Source organism: Mastigoproctus giganteus, chromosome 14 (assembly GCF_048544385.1).
Source record: "Mastigoproctus giganteus isolate SK-2022 chromosome 14, ASM4854438v1, whole genome shotgun sequence".
Lineage (NCBI taxonomy): Eukaryota > Metazoa > Arthropoda > Arachnida > Uropygi > Thelyphonidae > Mastigoproctus > Mastigoproctus giganteus.
In genome coordinates this window covers 101,321,857-101,343,495 of record NC_143588.1, presented here as the reverse complement: position 1 = coordinate 101,343,495, position 21,639 = coordinate 101,321,857, and the positions used below count along the sequence as shown (strand labels likewise).

Sequence of the window (21,639 nt, the reverse complement as noted above, 5' to 3'; positions counted from 1 at the left end):
TTTGTGTTGGTTATTCGTGAAATATCTACGCGGAGAGAGAGAGAGAAAGCTAAGGTACACAGAGAGAGAGAAAGAGAGAGTTCTTGGGATTTCTAATTTATTAGCTTTAAATATTAAAGGTTTTGTTTGTTGGATTCGCGTGTTTTGAGATGTTTAGTCTGTTTGTCAAAGAGAAAATAAGGAGATACAAAGAGAATCTTCATGAGTGTGGTATGAGTACAAAGTAAAAATTAATTCAAAGGCCTAGACCGAATATTAATTTCTTTTCTTTATTGGCAATGAAAAGAATAATCACATTTTTTAAAAAGAAATGAGCCTGGAGAAGTAATAAAGGGATGAAAGGAATGAATAGAGAAACAGATGGTAATTGTACATATATGAATATATAAACAAACACACAAAGAGAGAGAGAGAGGAAAAGTTGGAATAAACGAAAAGATAAATATGTAGCCTACTTGCTCTCTTTTGAATGGAGTTTAGAAGCTTGGGAGAGGTTTTTGGTGGGGGACCACCAGAGATGTGGGAACGATATTCCATGGTAGAGTGGATTTGAGGTTTGATTTTTTGATGAAGTTGAAGAAATATGTGATGTGCTTTAGCTAAGAAGGATTAGAAGTCTGGATAATCCCTAATGGAGATGTTTATTCTTGTCTGATGTTAGTGTCATTGAAGATGAGTATAGGATTAGGAGATGCTATTTTGCGAAGATAAAGAGAAGGATTGAGTTTTAAAAGGAGTGAATTTGAGTTTTATTGAAACTGGAGGGTGGAAAGTAGTGCGCTGTTATGAGCGAAATCATTTGAGCTTGATTTTCAGCCATTGAAAGAAAGTTATTTATATATAAGATGAAAGGAATGAATGAAAGTACAGAAACTTGGGAAACTCAAGCATCACGTAACATGGAAGGCTACTTAGACGACCTTGAGTGTTCTGCAACTTATCCAAGAAATCTTTTCGAAATTGAGTAACAGAAACCAAAATATGAAAGTGGATCTATGAAGACGGAATCCGTATTAGTGGTTTTTGATCAGATGAACAGTTTCACGATGGCAAGATAGAGCAAGAGTTGGGGGATTGATGGATCTTTCCATTGCCTTGGAAAGAGCAGGGCAATGGGGCGATATTTGGAAAGAAGGGAGTTGTCACCCTTTTTTAGGAACTAAATATGAGCAAATTTAAAGAGAAGAAAAACATCCCTGGTTGATGTTGTTGTTGTATTAGAGTTTTAGGAGCATCAGCGACTAAGGCATATGTAAATGGCATATGTCCTGTGGTCGATTTTCTGTTTGAAGGACGAAAAACCAGAGTATCCGGGAGAAGAAACCATGCTACCCTCGTTTGAGTCCCACTAACTCAGCCACGTTTTGAAAAACACCCATAAAATTTTTTACGTAATTGACGGGACTCAAATTCGGGTCCCGTCAATTATGTGCTCTCCCACCAGGGAAAACCCCTTAAACAAGGAGTGTTAAGAGGCGTCACAACACTGGAGTTAACTCTGAAGCACAATTTTTAAGAACTAGTTTAGATCACTTCTTGGAATCAAGACTTTAAGATTCTTTTGTCCTTCTTTCTAAAGACCAAAAGAGACATTGAAGTGTGTTTCGTATGGGAGAAGGACATTTACCAAGACCATCGATGCAAGAGTTAGAGGGAAAGGAAGATGCGGAACTATAGACTGATAGAATTTGTGGAAATAGTGGTCAAAGTCTAAAGACACCTTTTGAGGCACCAGACGCCCTGTTGTATGCCCATAACCTTGAAACATATCGATATCAGCAGGAGCATGCCGTGTAACCATCCGTTCTGCCTACCAGGGGAGTTGTAAGATCCGTGTCAAATAAAGACAAAGCGATGCTGACGATTTCTTTGGTCGAGTTTCTTTAGCATGCAGCTCCAACACGATTCAACACCCTCTGGGACGCTTCGCAGGAAACGTTCACTGCATTTCAAGGTAAATACAATAAAACATTTGAAAGGAAAACAATAAACATGGGCTGGTCTCTGTGATTTGAGTTCATCCATTTTCATTTTATTTCTGTCTCTTTCCTGTCCACACTTTCACGCTCATAAAATTTGTATCTTTGTAATCAGTAGGGCCCTGGTCATCATATTTTTTTTTTATAAGTGAAAACAAAGTAACCCCTACTTCACGTGAGGTTCTTTATATGTGCCAAACTCTGAACACTCAACATGGATGAGTCTTCAGAGTTGACCAAGGCAACAAAGGCTACGAAGCATTAGTGTATTATGTCTGTTAACTGCATGAAAAATTCTCTGAAAAGCCTCACCACGCACATAAATTGTAGCCTTTCAAAGAGAGAGAGAGAGAGAGACAGAGAGAGATGAAAAGCTGAACTAAAAATAATAAAAAGTAAATAGAACGAGGAGAAGATAGAGGGACAAAAAAAATGAAGAGATATATATAGAAAGAAAGAGAAGGAAGAGAAAGATAAAAAGAGAGAAAGAAAGGCAAAGAGAAGATAGAAACTAAGATATAAAGAAAAAGAAAGTAATATAAAATATAGAAAGAAAGAGAAAACGAGATAGTTATGAAAAATAGAGATAGAGAAGATAGAGATAAAAAGGATGAAAGCAGGGATGAAAAGACAAAAGATAAAAAGAAAATGATAGCTATAAAGAGAAAGTGAAAAAGATAGAAAGATAGATATAAAGAGAAAAAAGATAGAAAGATAAAAAGCTGAGAAATATATATATATATATATAGAGAGAGAGAGAGAGAGAGAAAAGATGAGAAAGAAAAAAGATGGAAACAAAGAGATAAAGAGAAAGATAAAATGATACAAACAAAGAGAAAATTAAGGGATGAAAAGATGAGTAATGGAGAAAGAGAGATAGATGAAAAGAAATCATAGAGAGAAAGGGAGAGAGAGTAAAAAGATGAGGTAATAAGAAGAGAGAGATGAGATTGAGAGAAAAACAGTGATTAAAGAAGAGAAAGAGAGAGCGAAAGAAAGATGAAGCAATAAAAAGATAAGAAATTAAATAGAAATGAAAGGAAGAGAAAGAAGATTGAGATGTAATGATGGACAGAAAGACAGGAAAATTAAAGAGAGAAAGAGAGAGAGAGAGAGAGAGAGAGGGGGTGATGAAAAGATATGAAAGAGAGAGATGTACAGATGAAAGAGAGAGAGGCGGACAGATCAAAGAGAAAAAGAGATAGATGGAGAGATGGGCAGAAAGAGAGAGAGGTGAAAGTCCGAGAGAGAGAGAGAGAGAGAGAGATTAACAGCAAAATAAGAGGATAAAAAGACAGAAAATGAAATAGAGGGAGAAAGAGAAGAAGAGTTATGAAAAGATATAAGAGAGAGAGATGGACGGATGAAAGAGAAAAAGAAAGAGATGGACAGACGGACAGAGAGAGAGAGAGAGAGAGAGAGAGAGAGAGAAAGAGAGAACCGCCTAACTCGGCCACGTTATGAAAAAGACCCATAAAAATATATTTGCTGCCTTAACGGGATTTGAACTCAAGACTTTTTCAACCGACGTGGGATGACGCTGATTATAAAGTATGCGAGAGAGGGAGAGAAAGAGAGAGATAGAGAGAATGACTCTCTTTCCTTTATCGGATTTTTTTCCGTGTCTCCATGAAAAGTTTTCGAAATCTATCGCGAAACATCAAATGAATGCATTACGGCAATTTGGGAAGGAACACGCTGTTTCTGAGAAGCTCTCACACTCTTCCTACCTTATTATCAAACTTTGTTTTCAAAAAGCTGCTCGGAAAAATAAATAAGGGGCCCCCACGCGCGATGACTTTTATTCGATTGAAGGCGGAAAATTATTGGCGCTTCCACAAAAACTTTTCTATGTACCGCTCGCATTAGAAATGACGATTAAAAGAAATCAATAAATTTGCAGAAAACGAGCGAAAGAAAGATAGATAGAGTGAGAGAGAGAGAGAGAGAGAGAGGAGTATGACGGAGATGCGCGTGCATTAGGCCATTTGTCATCTTTGTTTGCGAATACCCAAGGAGAGCAGAAAATAAATAAAACCGAAGCAAAACTGATTTGGAGCTGTGATATCGGAAGAGGAGTCATCGATAGTTATCCGCGATCATGTGATCACTCGCAGATGCTTCTTTAAGTGGTAAAGAGGTGGACGAGCTCGAATTGAGTTCCCCTTAATTTTTTGAGTATTTTCTTTCGTTGTCTACTTTACGTTCTATCCATCTACTTACTTTTCATTTTGCCGTCTTTCTGAAATGGAGATTTATCTGTTTGTCAAGGTCTTATGCCATCCTTTTGGATAGCAACCAATAATTTGCAACTGACGCAGGTGCATTACAACGTACACAACAGAAAAGCAACTCTGTTGGAAGAAAAAGATGGAGAATTTCTCTCTTTCCCTCTCTTTTACTTTTTTTTCTCATCTTTAAAGATCCCTTTCTAAGCCCTGAAAACATAACTAGTCTTGTTATATTTCTTACCAGTCTAAAGAGCTCTCGAGAGGCAATTTCAATCTGTTATTCTAAGTAAATAACAGATTTTATCCACAGCAGAAGGCATTGGAACAGGACTACCGAAATACCTTGGTTGGCTGGGTTTCTAATAACTCTTCCCTCAATGTATATAGGTCAAAATATTCATTAGAAGCTATACGTGAGATTCAGTTATAAAACTTTAAACTTGCTCTAACATCTTAAAATTTAGTGTGAGTTTGCATAACAAAAACTCCATTCACTCGGCAATGGGAAAGTTAGACACGTTCCTCGATAATTTTGACCAGCTGTTATAATAATTATCTAAGAAAAGGGAACGTGGTTGATAACGTAATCAACCACAACCCAAATATGTTAAAGAGTCGTTGCAGGATCAAGAAAGACGTCAAGCATCTATCCTGGACAGCCCAATTGAGCATCTGCAAGACGAATTGATTATGACTTTTCACTTCTTCCGTGGGATGAAGCTCATGCTGAAAGCGTGTTGCTCCTAATAAATTGGCCAGGCAATCTACTATGATTACAAGCAACTCTACTAACACGTAATGCACATGAGCACAGTTCAGGATATTTGTACCTATGGATTACCAGCGGATGAAGAGAAATGTCCAGCGAGTTTCCTTCTCGAATAACTATTATAATAATAGCGCATGCGTAATTAATACACGCGTGTATAACATATTTGTCACACCTTCTTTGTGTCAAACGTAATAATATTGTCTCCAACCTATTGTCCTCAGCTTAAGTGAATGACTAATCTGGATTGTACAATGATCCACATGTGTGCTGTACCAGGGCGGATGATGTTTATTATTAATCACGAGATAGTGGTAGTTCGTTTCCTATAGGTTTACTGGATTAAATCGGTCTCATTTGTCACAGTGTGTCCGGGTATTCTTAATTATTCAGTTTTCTCTGTGACAAACGACCCAAAGAGATTATTTGAAATGCTGAATATTTCGCTAATTTTTCATAAAGCTCGTATAAACATTGGTGCCAACACAAACTATTGTTAAAGCCATTGCTGGACAAACCCAGTTTGCCATTGGAGAGTAGGAATTAGATCATTGAGATTAGATTTTTTCCCTTATAGAAGTCTGGTAATATTGCACGTTATGGTTTCGATTTTTTTTATATTTTAATGTGAAATTTGAAGTTGTGTGCACAAGAAAAGGAAGTCCCTCTTGTCTGACATAAGCCCCCTGAATGAACCGAGAAGCATTTAACAGAATCGGATTGATGCTTTCCATAATTTTTCGTTACTGAATATTATTTTAAAATATTTTTCTCCAGTAGTTGGTTTTTCATTCCAAAAAATACAAAATCCAACCTTCAATTGTTGGCTTTTCATCCCCCAAAAAAAAACTGAAATAAAACACGAAAACTTTATTCCTTATTCCTAATAGGAATAAGGAATAAAATACAGTTTATGACTTATTCTTATGAGGAATAAGGAATAAATTTCATATACAAATATTCATATTAATGTATGAATATTATCCAATGGTGTACAAAATTTAAGGACCAGTCAGGTTTTCATCTGTAGCTTCTCATAGGAGTGGCCTGGATAAGGGAAAAGCATACCAAATGAACCTCGTGAGGTACAGAAATGATGAAGAAAACAACACCGACACAACAACGGAAACAAAACGGTACAGAGGGACTTTATTCAAAAATGGCAACATAGCACTGTCTGCCATGATACAGATGCATCACTGTCAAAGACGGAACAAAGGGAGGGGTGGTCCTCAGTAGGAGATATGGCCACCCCTAATGTCGATGTAGGCTTTGCACCGCCTATTCATACTTAGAACAATGTTGTTGATAAGTTCTTGCGATAACATCGTCCATTCCTCTGTCAGCGCCATCTGCAGCTGGTGAACATTTTCTGGTGGGTGTGGACGTGCCGCTAGGCCTCTCCCCAGAGCGTCCCATATGTGTTCGATGGGATTTAGATCGTAGAACGGGCAGGCCAATCCATACGAACAATGTCCTCACTTTCCAAAACCATGTCAACAGCTGCAGTGCGATAGGGTGTGGCGTTATCATCCATAAACACGAACTCGGGGCCAATGGCAACTCGGAAGGGACGCACATGGGGAAGGATTACCTCAGTACAGTAGCGTGCACCGGTTACAGTACCGCCTTCCAGTATCTGGAGTTGTGTACGTCCATCCAAAATAACGCCTCCCCAGACGAGAACACTTCGACCGCCATATCGATCCCTTTCGGTGACGTTTGCGGGGTTATACCGTGTGCCAACCTCTCGCCTGATTAGCAGACGTCCAGAATCGCTGCTGAGACTGAATCTACTCTCATCAGTAAAGAGTACCTTAAGTAAAGATTTTGTGGTTGTAACCTTTAGAAATCGTGTTGGTCCTTAAGTTTTGCACACCAGTGTATATGGATAAACTATGAAGAAACTTTAGGAATAATTACTCCTAAAAGAATAAATATTATTCCTTAGTCCTAAAGGAATGATCTTTCCTTTAATTATTCTTAAAGGATTTAAGAAAGAAATTTAATAAACTCCTTTAGGAATAAAATGTAATGAGAAATAAGCTTTTTCTTATGGGCAGAAACTTATATTTTTCTTACTTAAATAAAATTTTAATTAATTAAGTAAATTTTAAAAATAAATCATCTATTTGTTTTAGATATTTTAATTTATTTACTTAAAGTATTATTTTAAATTTAGTAATAAAATATAGTTCTATATAACAACATTACTATCATTAATTAACATTATTAATAATAGTACTAATTTGGCATTTTGTAAAGTTACTAATTGGTGTTGTAGTGGGGTTTTAGGAGCATCAGCGGCTAAGGTCATATTGCTCCGTGTATATTGTCTGTAAATTACGCATGTTCTGAAGCCGATTTCCTGTTTTGCTGTAAGAAAAACCAGAGTTTCCGGGAGAAAAACCATGCCACCCTCGACTGAGAACGACTAACTCAGCCACGTTGTAAAAAAACCCATGAAAATTCCTCCCGTCATCGACAGGACTCGAACTGAAGTCTTTTCCACGCCGTATTGGGAGGAAACGGTCCCGCCAATTGAGCTACCCACAAGAGAAAGTTACCAACTTATAGTCAAGTTTTACCAAGGGACATGGATATATTTCCAATCAGAAAATATCATGTGCGTTTAAGGCCTTTTAAATAAAATACCGACATTATATCAACACAATTTTAGATAAGAAAACCAGGAGAGTTTAAAATGTCAATAACTTTTAATATTCTCTTGTTTTTTTGTGGATCGACTGCTATCTCTCTATTATTTATTCATTACTCATTTTCTAATCTAAGAGTGTTGTTTGTTTGTAATAACACAGAAATCCCAGTTCGATTAACTCGTAAATGGTAATTGTCTGAGAAGTTGTTTGAGTTACATCGTCTGGCTTGGAGAGGTGATAATTGTAGTGTCTTAACATGACTCGTAATTAGACTCATAACATTTACCATTCATATCATGAGGCAGCAGATAGCTTCATTTAGCAGACGTGAGCTCTGGATTGTGTACGCGTTCAGCGTCCACTAAAGATGCGTTCAAACAATTACGATTACAATCATGCAAACTGGACTCCAACATCAGCGCCATCTAGAGGAAGGCTGCTGTAGGAGACACAAAATAGTATCACGCCTTGTGCACATGGGAGAACATAGCGTTGAAGTGTTTGATCGATCAGAGAGAGGGGATGTTTGTAGTGGCCATATGTAAGAGGAATTCTTGACATCTCTGCTTGTAGTCTAGACAACTTGCAAGACAAATGTCCACTTCTGTTTCTGTAGGAGAGTTAGATGAAAACGTGGGGAGGGAGTACAGAAAGAGAGAGAAACCCACTACAGTAACTATATAGAGGGAAGCGAAGAGCACAAATTTGATTTATTTGTCACTAGTAATAAGTCGAGTCCTTACCACCATTAGGAACAGCAATATACAAACGGGGAAACACAGAAAGGGGTGTTTTACAGGTGTTGAATGCTACCATTAGGCTGGCGGACCACTGTACACATACCCATTTCGCTCAAGAGCACAGGCGCCTAGGACATTTCTAACTTCCAAATGTCACCCATAAATCTCCATTACAAGAACGATAAATAATATCTCAACTAACCAGGTATCTAAAGCCAACAAAAATTCCCTATTTATTTCACCTTATACTATACATAACAATCAACTCCAAGAAATTAAAATATCATTTTAATTTTAATAAAATAGTTAATAATATCTAAATAATGTTCAATAAACTTCTATTATAAATTAAAGTAATTATTGATCTTAGATGTAATTTAATTCGATAAATTTCCCGATATTAATTAATCAATTTAATTTTGGTAATAATAATATTATTTTGTAGTCGAGTTATGCCTAAAAATGTAAATAATAATATTTTAAATATTAATTGCAAGAGTGAAAAGTCTGTGTGGTAGGTAGCGCCACTGTTGTCATAAACGTAATCTGTTGCGCATGTGAATTGTAGTCAAAATGCGAACTGCAGCAGTGATTTAACACAATATTCGAATTATAAACTTTATATTTTTAGATACTAAATCAACTTTATTATTTAGAAAATAAAAAAATGTAATTTAAAAATAATAATAATATAATAACCGACCATTAAGCATCAGTTATCTATCTTTAAATAAAATAAATTATCCATTCATTTGTTGAGAGAACTGAATTGCATTCAGTTAAGAGAGGAATGTCGACAACAGCGCCACCTTATTATTAAGAAATTAATAAATATAAAATAATAAAATCAGCGCAATTTTATTATTTAGAATATAAATAATATAGATTTTTAAAAATATAATACAATAAAATATTCAGAATTAATTATCTATCTTCAAATGAAATAAATTATCCATTTATTTGTTGATAGAACGGAATTGCATTCAGTTGAGTGGGGAAGTCGACAGCAGCGGCACCTTATTTTTTTTAGAAATTAATAAATATAAAATAATAAAATAAGACAATTTTAAAGAATAAAATCAGCGCAATTTTAAATAACAAAATCAGCGCAATTTTATTATTTAGAATATAAAGAATATAGCTTTTAAAAATATATAATACAAGAAATTATTCAGCATTAATTATCTATCTTCAAATGAACTAAATTATCCATTTATTTGTTGATAGAACAGAATTGCATTCAGTTGAGTGGGGAAGTCGACGGCAGCGCCATCTCATTTTTTTTAGAAATTAATAAATATAAAATAATAAAATAAGACAATTTTAAATAATAAAATCAGCGCAATTTTAAATAATAAAATCAGCGCAATTTTAAATAATAAAATCAGCGCAATTTTAAATAACAAAATCAGCGCAATTTTATTATTTAGAATATAAAGAATATAGCTTTTAAAAATATATAATACAAGAAATTATTCAGCATTAATTATCTATCTTCAAATGAACTAAATTATCCATTTATTTGTTGATAGAACAGAATTGCATTCAGTTGAGTGGGGAAGTCGACGGCAGCGCCATCTCATTTTTTTTAGAAATTAATAAATATAAAATAATAAAATAAGACAATTTTAAATAATAAAATCAGCGCAATTTTAAATAATAAAATCAGCGCAATTTTAAATAACAAAATCAGCGCAATTTTATTATTTAGAATATAAAGAATATAGCTTTTAAAAAATATAATACAAGAAACTGTTCAGCATTAATTATCTATCTTCGAATGAAATAAATTATCCATTTATTTGTTGATAGAACAGAATTGCATTCAGTTGAGTGGGGAAGTCGACAGCAGCGCTACCTTATTTTTTTTAGAAATTAATAAATATAAAATAATAAAATAAGACAATTTTAAATAATAAAATGAGAGCAATTTTAAATAACAAAATCAGCGCAATTTTATTATTTAAAATATAAAGAATATATCTTTTAAAAAATATAATACAAGAAACTATTCAGCATTAATTATCTTTCTTCAAATGAAATAAATTATCCATTTATTTGTTGATAGAACAGAATTGTATTCAGTTGAGTGAGGAAGTCGACAGCAGCGCCACCTTACAGCTATAAGAGATATAAGCTAAATCCTTAAGGGATGACATCTTATCAAAATTTTAACTGTTAATACTCTTTTCTTCGTAAACAATAGCAAGACGGTTTCATCACATCGGTCTGGCGTGTATTTTTTTTTATTTCATTTTATTTATTTTATTTTTTCTTAGTTGCAAGTTGGGAATACGCCTTTATTGCCAGTTCATTAAAAAATAATAGCAATCCCACTATTGGATAGGTATTTTATTCAGCCAATTCTAGAAGAGAGAGTTCACTTGAAAAACCGGTTTCTATAAATTGTGACAGGGAGTGTCATGAAATAATAATAGAATGTCATGTTAAGCTTAGAGATAAAAATAGTGCTCGCTTCCGTACGATAGTGCACTAGATTGTTACCTGACAAGTGCTGTCTACGATATGGCAGGTGGAAGACAACGAAAGCAGCAATAAAATATAGGGCGTGTCGCGGAGTCAAATTTACCCCCCTCCAAAAAAAAATATAATTGCTTTGTTTAGTATGGATTTGACTTTTTCAACAACTAGTTGCATTATATATATAAGGGCGTAGGGAGTTATCTGTCCTGACATTGTGGTGACATTTCGAACTTTCATTTAAGCTTATCTTGGGTGAATATGAAGGAAGGTCAGCCGATGTGATTACTGTTACACTACACTGCTCGACAAAATTAACAGAACAAAATGTTTTCATGAATATTTTATTGTGAACAGTGTAGTCGAAGGCAATGTTCACAATAAAATAGGAGTCCCGTTTTAGCCTATAGATTCTAGACATTATTTCATCTGGAGACATCGAGGGAATGCAGTACCATCCCTCCAACATCAGGGAAACGGACACTTAGGGTGGAATAATGATTAACGGTTGTACCCCACTTAATTAGGGGTGAGTTTGGCCTAGATTTTCTTTTTTCATGCACGCTAATGCACATAGAACTCAAATGATGGAGGAATATCTTGAAACCGAAGATATCCAACGATTACCGTGGCCAGCATGATGAAGGATGCCCTTGGGCATCCATTGCCCGCCGACAGCCAACACCTCAGTCACTTGGTGAGCTAAGGGCTGCGCTGGTGGAAGAATGGGATTTGTTGCCACAGAATCTTATAGAGACCCTTACATCATGAATAGTTCACCGCTGTCAAGCCTTTGGGGGGTGACCAAATTTTTGAGCATCTTGTATCGACTTCTGTAACGTGACCTTTTTGGTAATTCTTATACAACTGTAAATGTCCCTTATACCTGTCCAAAGTTTCTCGCTGTCTCCTCATGATCCTTATTCTATGGTACACCACCATACCAAATTCTGTTCCGCATCATCGCAAGCTGCAGAAGTTACACCACGTGTTCTGTTAATTTTTGTCGAGCGGTGTACATTGAAGTCTCGATAATCCTGCCGATTTGATTAAGCCACAGCAGGATTTAAACTGCCTAGTAAATGCAAAGGTTTTAATGCTCAATGCAAACCTTACCTTTATGACAATTTGCCTTGTTATTGCATTATTTTTAATCAATAATCTCAATCATCAGAAAGTTATATCTATTTCGAAATTATGAAATAATTAATGGATCTTTTTCCCTTTAATTATGAAAAGGATGAAGACTTTATTATCCTCTCTTGTGGTTTGTAGATGACAAGGTTTAAATTACCTGCTAAATACATCGGCTTTAATGCTGAGAGCACACTTTCTCTTATCGCGAGTTGCTTGGTATTGCACTACTGTTAAACAAATTGTTTCGCCAAATGGTTATTGTGACTGGCATTTGTTTAAAAGTGATGCAACAGCGAGGCAACTAGTTGTAAAGATGAAGATTGCTTTATTATGTGCATTAAGGATATTTCTTTTGCTAGCCACTTATATTTTCCATAATCTTATACTCATACCTACGTAATAATGCGCACCTGTCAAATTTTCTCACCAGATATCTTGATCTTCGAAAATAAGAAACCATCTTCCTTTTCCAATGACTTTTAAATTGATTTTTATAAACGTGTTCCTGATAAAGTGATAAATCCAATACTTAAAGGTTCTGATGAGCTCCCATTATATACGAAAGTACAAAAAATTTTATTAAGTCAATTTTCCGGTTGAGATTATCGGTAATTATGGGTCCGTTTTCTTAGAATTTGATCGATGGTTTAAATGTTTTCTTAAAGTGCTACAAGCGAATAGATAGAGTTCTCCAAAGAATGGTAATAGAATTGGTGCAAGGGACACTGTCTCTTCTTTCTTATAAAAGCCATTTCTCGTTAAACAGCCACTCGGATATGATCTCATCAAGTTAATAGACTTTGTGGGCTCTTTACCATTACTGGATTTAAATGGGTCAATCCCAGCTGGTGCTCCACTGATTTTCATAATAACAGACCACACGCAGAACTCAATTTTCTTTCTTGTAATGCAGAGGTAAGCGACTTATTGGTCGATGTAAGATCACCTTATAAATTCTGAAGGTAAATATGATCTGCACTTAAATATATATTACAATTTGAACGCATGCGCACAAGAATGGTAGCGTTAAACGTATCCTTGAGTAGCAAACAAAGGTTATTTTACTTTTCTGGGAAAAGAAATAGATAGAAATGCGGTTGGATCAAGCATGGAAATAACTGCTTCACTTTATATGCAGAATGCACAGTAGGAGAACAGGAGTAAGAAAGGAGAGACAGAGAGAGGGAGACTGTTCCATATATTACTCAAAAGGATATTCAAAATTTATACGAAACTCAGAAAAGTGGATGCTATAGTGGTGGTTACTAAGCCAGTATTGTATTGTTTTTGTTTTTTTTTCCGAGTAATTCTAATTTTAATATATATATGACGCTGAGAAAAACCCAAAATATTTTTTATCTTCACTACAGCTGTCTCCTAGATTTCACATTCGAATATAAATAACTTGAATTATGATCCTTGGAATGAGTTTATTCATATACAGACTTCTACCGGCAGATGGCGCTCGAAAAATCTAATGTTGTTTGTGACTCCTGAAGAAACAACTTATTTTGGTAATTGTACATCAAGGTTTTCATCAAATAAATTTTCTCTTCTAAAAAGAATGCGTACTTTGGGCAAATATTAATGTTTGGCGTCGTTTACGTCCATATACAGCACAGTTAGGCATACAGTTTTTTTAGGCAAATCTGTCTTGTACAGTGCCTGTACAAAAGGTGCGTGTACATTTTTACAACAGTGCTTGTACATTTAAAGCTTCCAGCAGGTTTTAAACTAGCAGATAGTGGCGAACCCGGTTTTTTCCCTTAAAATCGAATAATTTGATTTAAGTAAATATTGCTGGTGTCCTTAACGAATAGAATATGTTAAATATAAATTTCTAAGAACCTTACAATTATTTTAAAACATCTTAATGGTAAGAAAATATTTCTTTCTTGATGTTTTTTTTCCTCCCAGAAAATACTTTTACGAACAATAGAAGTCTGACTTCGATATGAGCAAAAGGAATAATCAATATAGCAGAGATATCTCTAGATAAACATCACTACAGGTCATCTGGAGGTCTGCAAATGTGTCTATACATAAAACATGACCTCCGAAGTGATTCCTTCCCGACAATCAGATTTAGAAATGTCTATCAGCCACCCTTCCTTCGATCGATCAATACTTTTCCAGCCCTTAGCCGGTTTATCACTTTCAGTCAGTCTAGCAAGCAGGTCATATGATTGATGATCTTTGAAAAATCCAGGAACTCTATAGAAGTACGTGGTCACTCACAACGATTCCACTGAGGGCGTGGCGATCAGAATACATGTAGCCATCTGGGGAACCATGCCTTACAAGTCAATCCATCTAAAAAAAAAAAGTTTAGAAAAACTTCGCTGGTTTCTTCAGTCTGGTAGTTGAGGTACAATCTCTGTTACCTAGCTATTGTTCCAGACTGTTCAATTTGTAGTGGGGTTCATTCGCATCTTTTCATAGTGGGATATTTTATTTGGATTTTCAAAATGACAATTCTAATCCTCCTTAAATTCTTTTATAAATTTCGAAAAGCTCAACGGACGACATATACATCCATATCCGGGTGTAGAAATATTGCAAATATGGCCAGAGTTGATAAAGAAAAATCGAAGATTCTTTTTTTTTTTCTTTTTGGATAAAAAGCTTTAGCGAACGACACTGGAGAAGAAAAAGTTCATATTGACAGATCGAGACTAATAGACAAATCACAGCTAAAGTAGATTATATAAATCTAAAGGTATTAAAGAAATGGTACAAGAAGATTCTTTTCAAGATTGTGATATTTAAACTAGTTCGCAGTTTTCAATTCTTCGTGTTGGTTCAGTTCTTTTTGTCGAACTGAAAATAGCTATTGACACAACGTGAGTGAATGACTAGACACAGACGTTTTGTTTCATTGATATGGACTGGATGCTTGAAAGGATATATCTGTATCGGACAATGAACTATGATTATTTAACTCACCTGGATCCATTCTCTTCTTTACTAAATTGAGGGTCGTCGAGAAAGATGCAACAGTTTTTACTGTTGCATCTTTCTTGACGACTCTCAATTTAGAAACCTAACCTTTCTGGTGTCTTTAAACACAAGACATTTGGGAGTTAGCCAGTTAGCGACGCACCCTACAGGGACAATTTTATAAGCAAGATGGAATACATTGAAAAATGGAAGAAAGAAGCATTTTTTCAGTAGGACGGGAAAGACCAAAAATATTGCGAATGCGGATCCTTATTCTGAAATGTTTCCTGAAGAAATATTTTAATGCTATGGTCATCTTTATGTTCTGGATGATATTGGATTGGATATGTCCTTCATCAAATTTTCTCGTGAACCGAACTGTAGTGTTCCGAATTAACAAAGAATTGTCTTGCAACGAATTGACATGGACTTGCAAGAATATCTACAGGCATGGCTCATTCAAAAATTACAGAAACGATTCCTTGAAGGATTGCATGAAAGATTCTTAATTTATAAAAGCACAGGTAATTCAAAGTGCTGCACCTTTTCTTGGTGACCCTGTACATTAGTAATCACTGAATTATGACTACCCCATCCCTAATATACTATGCCTCATAACTCGCAGCATAAAAAGCCAAACAGCTTCCTACGCTAGAGCAGTGATAATTTGCTCTGGTCATTGGTTAGACTCCAATCCTGCAGTGTCCAACACGCTGGTTGGACACTGGAGTACTGGAAACGAGTGTGCTGTTTGGAAAAGTCTAAAACCTGGTGCAACACGCTGATGGATACCTTCCTGTGTGACGTTTTAACAGCCTATTGAAAAAAGAAATATCTAACGAAAAAAACAGAAATGGGATCAAAACTAAATCCCTAAGTGTTTAAATTAAGAGTTAAAAATCTAACCTTCCAAGAGATGGAGAAAAAAAGAAAACATCAGTGTGTACACAAGACCGAAATACCCATCACGATCTCTTTTGAAAGAACTGTAAGAGGGAATGGTCGACCATAGAATTAGCTGTCATGATATTGATGGCTAATGTAATAAGTCGATGTAGCTGACGAAGTACTTTCATCCAGCTACAGTAAGAAGAAGGAGAGCACTGTTCCGTTTCTTTTACAAACTGAAAGGTAAATAATTCCTGTTTCAACTTTCTAGTTCAATGGCTCGTGCATTTAGGGCTTACTGGAGGCCGTGAACGAAACAGGAGATTGAAGAAGTAGAAACTCAATAAAAATACATTTCTAAAGAGTCCGTTTGGGGCTACTAATCCTACTAATCCTTTTTAGGCAGGCAAACTTCATCTAATAGCATAAGGGCCAAAAAAAGAAGTCGAATTGGTTGAAAAATGCAGCGTCAGCTTTTCAGTGACGTGTAAAGGGGGACTCTTCTTCCACTATCGGGGGGGAAAGAGAGCTCCCCCTCGACGGAAACCATGCCTGATGTCAATTTTGCCGCACTGGGTGGGTCATGGAGAAGATGCGTGTCGCAGTTGACTGGGTGGAGAAAAGTATTTGCAGTTCTACCCTTCCTTCTCTCTCTCGCGTGATTATTCGTTTATTCTAAATTTCAGGTGTGTGAGTGTGTGTGTGTGTTCTCAGAGCACGGAATGTTATTAACCAGGAAGGGACCGTAGTCGGCGACCGGAGACCTTACTCAGATTATTTCGTGTTTAAGGAAATACGTAGACAGGGGAGGGTTGTTGAGTGCCATTAACAGATTATACAGCGCTATATGCATGCCCTAATAGAAATAGATTAACAGGTATGGCACAAAGATGGGGGAAAGAGACGAAAATTAGTCAGAGAAATCTATAATTTGTTTTATGTCTGCTGTAGTTTGGTTGGTTTGATAGATTACTAAAAATTAAGCTCCTCCCACCTTGAGAAATTATTTTTCTTCTACAAAGTCGCGTGCGGTAGTTAAAAGTGAACAAAAATGCCTTGGTAGGTATAATTCGTTCCCTGTTCAAGTGTAAATTTTAGCAATTGCATATTTCAGAAATTCAACCCAACCCAATCAATCTTTCGATGATATCTAATTCCATTCTACAAAGATTGATTGGGTTGTTTTAAGTGCCAAGGCAATAAAGACCGCGAGGCGTTAGTTTATTGTACCTGTTAACCATGTGTATTTATGGTAGGGTTTTTCAAGTGGGGAAACCCATTCAATGTTGCTGTTGACCATCTAACTCGTAATTAAGACGAAGAAAAAACCTATTAAGGTTCTTTTCTAGACAGGATTCGAACTGAAGTCTTTTCCACATTACGCATGGTGAAACAAAATAGTGTATCGTATGATGTGATAAGAAATCATCAAACAACTGTCCAATGTATCACGAACACTTTGCTCTGGAAGAAGTAACACCTTTTGGTAACTTTTCTGTCTTTCCACGGTCTTTGAAATATGTTGATATCAATTCTGAATGCAGTATAACCATGAGAAATTTTTGAACTTAATTTGCAACATCGTGTTTTAAATAAGCTTTGGAACATATCATATTTTCGCATCGTTAACCACGCATGGTTTTCAAGAGGCTCAAGAGCAAGCCGTTTGAAGCATTTTGAGTGTTGTATTTCTGTTTCAAACGAAGAAGCCATGCCTCATCTAAAGTAGTGTCATGCCAAAGGCACAGACTTAATGCACCCATAAAATATGTTTGCTAAATCATCATAATTTTTTTTTTTTTTCCACAATAAACCTTGGTTTGTAAGAATTGTTAGAACGAGCATCATTTTTAGAAATATGGTCAGAAACATTTTAATGGCACTTTTCAAACAGTTCGTACCATAGATCGTTACCAAAGTTCCCAAGGTTCGAGTTTGAACCACTACCAGATGTATAGCAATCTTCAATTCAAGCCATGGTAAATAACTTTTTAGGAACAGGAGCAGATACAATACCTGTACCCCTAGGAGCAGGTATAAGTCTCATCAAAACACTTCCACACTTTCCAGTTACCTTGCCAGGAACTGTGTGGCTTGTCAGTATTATTTCTCCAGTATCCTCTACGTAGGAATCACTGAGAGTTTCGCCAAGATTATGGCATCCCGAAAGCTGTAACTACTTCTTTGGAACATTTAACTCCAAGATCAAAATGGCCATTTGAGTCTCCAAGTGCTACTTTAAAAGCCTTGAATTTGGTTCTCTGATGCACGAGTTTGTTTCTGGACAGGCATGATCTTCAGCACTTCATCTTTTAATGATGGACCCAAGAAAAAAGTCAATTATTTCAAATTCCTTGATTGGAAGTTAAAACAAATAAATATCTTCAATTGTTTTTATTTTCCCATCCTTCACAAGCCTTCCGAATTTTGTTACTGGTATCCTTTCCTTGTCCGTGGCCATGTCCGTAGACTCTGACCACGGCCCCCAGGGGAAAGGATTATTGAGAAAAAGTTTTTTTCTGAATGTAGGCTGGAGGATTTAAGTCAGTATAGTGGAAAGTAAAGTTACAAAATCAGTAGAAAAACATCGGTGGAAGATTTTTGTTTGACACAAAACCGGAAGAGATCGTAAATGGATTTGGCATTACCCAATGACTAGTAAAATATTCAAACACTATATTTAACAACCTCTGATCTAAAGATTTACAAACATTCTCGTCTCTTCTAGTTCGCTACAAAAAAAGGCTTAGATTCTCCATCTTAGATCACAGTGGAGAAAGCTAGCTGGATAGGACAACAGAAACAAAGTCCCGTTATCTTCGAAGTAGCTAATATCCATTTAGCTAGGGCCATCTCAAGGGGTATAGGATTTATCAGATATACAATACACATATCTTCCTATTTTTTTTGCCGATATATATACTGAGGTCTGAGAAGGTGAGCTAACGTTAGCTTTTGTACTAAAAGGCTGAAGACAACCTTCCAAGAAGGGTATTATTACGTTATTGTCGGCACACGGCTTGTTATATTCCATTACATTTGCTTACTACTGTACTTGGGTAATTTAATTATGGAGGCGAAGGGCCGGGTTTTTTTTGGGGTATTCGCACAGCAGATGCAATGTCGACAATAGAAGATCTACGTAAATGGGTAAGACTGTGTTTCCCCCACTTTTTTTGTATCATTTGCGTGGGTCTGAATAGAAAAGGAGACTGAGATGGATGTGATGAAGGTAGGATGGTTGGAAGAAGATAACAAAGCTGAGATAAGAATCTTTTGAAAGAATCGAAGAATGTATAACTGAACCGTGACGAATTACATCAGCGGGAATTCTGGGATAATGTCATTACACCAATAAAATGGAAATTATTAGAGAGAGAGATTTTATATGTGAGCATAGTTGGATTACAAATGATGTTTGTGCGTGTTTACCATTCTTGCATCGGCTTTAAGAAGCGAGTCCGATGTAAATTAAACTAGATTTCTTTTTTGTTGTTGAATACGTCGATCGTAGCTATTTTAGTTCAAGATATATGGACCAAAAGTAGCTTAGAAATATTGCAATTTGATTCATATGAGAATTACTTCAAGTTGCTTCGTGGATGGAAAAGCTGGTGCAGTTCAATGTGCCGTTTTATCAAACGAGGAATCTGTAGGCTCTTTTATTCTTCTCTCCTTATACAACCCTCTTTAGTCTAACGATCTGTTGTAGCATCATCTGTCTGCGACTTCAAGAGACGTATTTGTCCTTGACTAATTACTGTTTGATTAACACCAATTCTCTCAACTATGAGATTCCACCTATGCATCTTTTGTGCTTCCTCCCACTAGATGTAAATCGATCGCCCCTTTGCGATGTTCCCTGTCCTGTTAATCTCACAAGTTTAGTGTTCTTAATTAAAATTCAATTAGCTGTCAGCTTGGCTTTTTGCCCCGATGAAGGCAAAAGTCACTCTATTAAGACGAACATGCAATTGATCCTTATAAATAATGGTGGAGGTGTGTAGTAAAAATAGGCTTAACTTCTCTCTTAGAAATTATAACTAATTAATCAGATTATTGACTAGGAAAATAATTGATTTAGGAGACACCAGGAGAAATTCTTGATGGGTTTAATGCAATCCTATCTAATACCAGATTTGATACTGCACATTAAAGAAATTAATTATTTAAAAATACACAAAAATCGCTAATAAATGACATACCATTTCTGATTTGAACACTCCATGTTATGACTTGAATGAAAAGAAAGAAATTGAATTTATTAATAGAAAACTTATAAGAAATATATTTTAAATTATATTATCTAGAATTTAAAAAATTCTGAGCACTTCAAATTCCTTCAGAGGGCCGTTTTTCCATTACCAACATTACATTAAAGTGGCCAGTGTTAACCTTTAACCCTTTTATAAAAATAACATCCACTGCTTTTATTTCTGAGGCACGGAAGCTTTCTGCAATTGCACCCAGAGGTACATTACTTTATATGATGAGACCATCTTGCTCTACACGTAATAGCAAGATCATCCTTCTGATAAACCAGAAGTCAAATGAGGACAGCTTGTTCAGAAAAAAAAAAGAAGTCACGGAACGTGATCTTAAAGTACCCTTTTGGAAATAAGTGGAGAATCAGGCAGTTCAAAAGGAATGGGGTAATTTTCTGAAAACGTACTGGCTTCAGATGAATATTGATAAAGTTTGAATGTCATCGTGATGACCTTTACAATGATTACAATGATCTTCGATGAAGATTATGATATCGGTAACGTATTTTATAAGTCATATGCATCAGACGAGATCTTAGAATGATTTTTTTAAGATCAGACATGGATACTGTCTATGTTATGTACTACCTTCGCAAATAGAAAAGAGGCTGTTGTCCTATATAAGATGGTAAGACTCCAATTAGAATCGTTTAGGCCTGGAGATCACAACTGAAGAAAGATGGACAGCTGTGAAAAGAGTTCAAAGGCAAACAGATTTATAACGGGTGCTAATTGGTGTTCGTATGAAGGCGGGAAACATCTCAGGTGGAGGACCCGATTAAGGTATATAAGGCCTTAAATGGGATCAGTAAAATGAAGGAGGGAGGTATATTTTCTTTGGCAGAGGAGAAAAGGACGAGAGGACACAAATATAAAAAAATTTGGGGAGTAACAGAAGGTTGGTCTCATTAAATTCACCTTTGGGCAGAGTATTATAGATCATTTGAATAAATAAATTTTCTGCTACAGTGTTTGATGCGGAGAGTTTGGTAAAGTTCAAAGCAGAATTCGATGGCCACGTTTTTGGCGACGGGGTAGGTATGAGTGATGGAGATTTTCCTCTTTTCTGTTGGGAGATGGATGACAAGTGTGCTCTCTTGCATCGTATAGCCATTAGACTACTAATAATAATCTGACCGATCACCAAAACATTCCTTAGGAATTCTTCTAACAGTCTTACTACTAATAAAATAAAACACTATTTGATGACTTTAGCTGATCTCCAAAAAGTACGAGGGACGTTTTTCAAATGTTCGTGACCTGAATATGAAAGGGTAGTGGTACGGTGACAAAAATTTCTGTATTTAATATATAACACGTCAAATTGTAAGCCAACAAGTTTTATACAGTTTCAATAATGTCTGTTTTTAATTACAGGTCCCGAAGTCAATAAAAGTTTTGTGAATGAGGAAAGACAGGCAAAATCAGTCAGCGTGCAGTCATCCAATGAGATGGGGGAAAAGGGACTAACGCCAAAGGCAATTCATGAGGATAAGGTTACAACATTGGGGAGGATGTCGCTTTCTCTACAGTGGTTAAGAGGTGGACA

The 21,639-nt window shown here is 35.8% G+C and overlaps 1 protein-coding gene and 1 pseudogene across 1 annotated transcript in view; one reads left to right on the top strand and one right to left on the bottom strand.

The window, feature by feature from the left end:
* The window catches only part of LOC150075446 (uncharacterized), a 200,192-nt gene that overhangs the window by 154,705 nt on the left and 23,848 nt on the right, over window positions 1-21,639 (top strand). The window lies entirely within an intron of this gene.
* On the bottom strand, window positions 17,699-18,286 carry LOC150075447 (small ribosomal subunit protein uS5 pseudogene; annotated as a pseudogene).